We start from the raw sequence: 3,039 nt of genomic DNA, 5'->3' as shown, positions 1-3,039 counted from the left end.
CCACATGCGGTTCTTTCGCCCCTTGACTGTGGCTCTTACATAAAATACCGACTTCTGCGCATGGGCCATGAAGTTTCAATCGCACTGTACGTGTAGTATTTTGTGGAAGAGCCACACTCAAGGGGCCAAAGAGCCACATGTGGCTCGCGAGCCATAGTTTGCCGACCGCGGGTCCTAGGGCATTTGGTGATGTCTACTCTGGCAGACCAAAATGCATTTCAGTATTAAGGCAAATGTTTGTTTAATTCATTCAGGGTTGTCTTTTGTGTATATGAGGGTGACATAGAAGGTTTAAAAGGATAAGCTACCTGCTGGAAAACATTCTTTTTTCTTCTTAAATTATGTCTAACCGTATTTTCACCTAGTAGCATAATATCTGATACTAGATTAATTAAGTGAACAAGTGAGATTAGGCAAAATACATTTTGTTAGAAGCCATGGGTTTCCTAAAAGAAAAATCAAAGCTTATGAAAAATAATGTTTCCCTCATATGGAAACATTGAGGGACAACCTGCTGTGTCTGACCGGTGCCAGTGTGGCGTGGCCTTCACTAAGCGCAGGCACGAGCCCGGAAAGGAGTCAGTGGCCCTGTGAGCACGGCCACACCCTGCACCCTTCCTCCCAGGGTTCAGCACCACAGACGCCAGACTCCCCATGGAGCAGCCAGAGCCTGCTCTCAAGAGGCTGGCCTTCTTGTGAGAACAACAGCGACGGTAGCCAAGCACGCTGGGGACTTCTAGGCCGGTAGCAGCTGTCAGACGGCCAGCACAGACCTTTTCTTCAACCCCCAGACTTAGCCTGTGGTCCTGCAGGGATGTGGTCCCACACATGCGCGTCTTACAGTTCCGAGTGGATTCCAAGACAGTGCTGTGAGCTAGCCCTCCCCCAGCCCCACTCCAGCAGCAGGCTGACCTCATGAGTAAAGCGCCGAGGAAATGGTGAAAGCACTGTGTCACCCTGACAATACTTGACATCTCTCCGAGGAAAAAAGACTGGGAAAGTGAGGAGGTAAATCCTTGATACTGCATTCATTTTGCATCTAGATGTGTAGCAATGGCTTAATATTTCCTTCTTCTCTGAGCATGTTCACCTTTTACCAAATAAAAGCCCTGATGAGAAAGGTGAACTGTGCCCTATGACTTACACTCTTGCCTTTCTTTAAATAGAGGGGTTAGATTTGTCCAGGTTCCTGCCCACATCACCTGTCACATAATAACTCATTCTATTCCTGTTGGCTGTTCTCTCTTCTTTAGTTACTTTTAAACTTTTCTATGATTTCTTTGATTCTCTAGTTTCACTTTTTTTCTCTCCAGACCTCCCCTCTGCCTAATGGAGAAACACCTTGGGGATGAGACCATTGTCCCCAAGCATATCTGCAGACCTCCCTCCAGCCCCCACTTTCCAGCACCACCGTTTCAGGGCAGACCCAGGGCTCCGGCCGGAGGGTGTGCCCAGCTGCCCTGCAGCCCAGCTCCCCAGAGCTCCCCGTCACCATTCGCACTTTCAGGCCCCCCAGGATGCTGCGGTGCCCCAGTAGGAAGCAAGAGTCCACTGTAACCCGAATGATCTTGTCTTAAGAAAGTCTTAAAGTGTCGCCAGGTCCTGGTGGGGTGGTTTTGTCTGGAGTTGGCTTCAGCCTGTTGCTCCTGGTAGTAGCCCCTAGAACAGGGGTGGGCAAACTTTTTGACTCGAGGGCCACAGTGGGTTCTTAAACTGGACTGGAGGGCCGGAACCAAAGCATGGATGGAGTGTTTGTGTGAATTAATATAAATTCAAAGTAAACATCATTACATAAAAGGGTATGGTTTTTTTTTTTTTTTAGTTTTATTTATTTCAAACAGGCCAGATCCAGCCCACGGGCCGTAGTTTGCCCATGGCTGCCCTAGAACCTCCGTGCTGTCCAGTGGTGTGGCGTGTGCGTGGCATGTACATGGCATGTGCGTGGCATGTGCATGGCATGGACACTTCCTAGGAAAGGTGGGGACACTGCAGAACAGTGAGCCAACCTTGCCATGGGCAGCGGAGGGCTCTGAAAAAATACTTTCTTTTTATCTCTCTGAGTTTAAACTACTTTTTGTTGCTGGAAAGTGTAGCCTTGAGCAAGTCAATTAACTTGCTATAATTTTTATCTACACAAAAGCCCTTATCATGAAACTTAAACATGATACATGTAATATGCTTAAAACAGTCCTTGGCCCATAATAAAGTAATAAAGTAGCTGTTATTATGTTTATCACTTGATGTCAGTCCCTTCCTATAAAAGAGGATTTTGTGCTTTTCTAAGATTTCTAGGGTAATTTTGAACACACATAAACATCTTTTTTTTTTTAAGTTTTACTTTTTGATTGATTTTAGAGAGAAAAGACGGGAGGAAGGGAGAGAAGCTCTATTTTACATTTTAAAATGTATCGATTGATTGATTTTACAGAGCGAGAGGAAATGGGGGGTGGACAGAAAAAGAGATCAATTTGTTGTTCTACTTATTGACACATCCATTGGTTGATTCTTGTATGTTCCCTGACCAGGGATTAAATCCACAACCTTATCTTTTCGGGACAATGCTCTAACCAACTGGTCCAGGGCTACGTAAACATCTTTCCATTCTTAAATACTTTTTATATAACCATTTCAATGGCTGTATATTACATTGTGCCCATGTATTATAATTTTTAAAAAATATTTATTGTTGAAAGTGTTACACAGGTCCTCCTTTTCCCCCCATTAACCTCTTCCAGCCCGCTCCCACCCACACCCCGCCTCAGCCCTCACCACCTCACTCTCTGTGTCTGTGAGTTATGCGTGTACACATAAGAGTTCATTGGTTGGTCTCTTCCCTGCCTCCACCCTCCCCTGCCTTCCCTCTGAAGTTTGACAGTCTGTTCAATGTTTCTATGTCTCTGGATCTATTTTTGATCATCAGTTTATGTTGTTCATTGAATTCCACTTATGAGTGAGAACATGTGATACTTACTGTGACTGGTTTATTTTGCTCAGCATAATACTCTCCAGGTCCATCCATGCTGTTGCAAATGGTAAGAG

The sequence above is a fragment of the Myotis davidii genome, unplaced genomic scaffold (genome assembly GCF_000327345.1).
Source record: "Myotis davidii unplaced genomic scaffold, ASM32734v1 scaffold452, whole genome shotgun sequence".
Lineage (NCBI taxonomy): Eukaryota > Metazoa > Chordata > Mammalia > Chiroptera > Vespertilionidae > Myotis > Myotis davidii.
The sequence above is the reverse complement of the archived record's forward strand: the minus strand, read 5'-3'. Positions refer to the sequence as shown.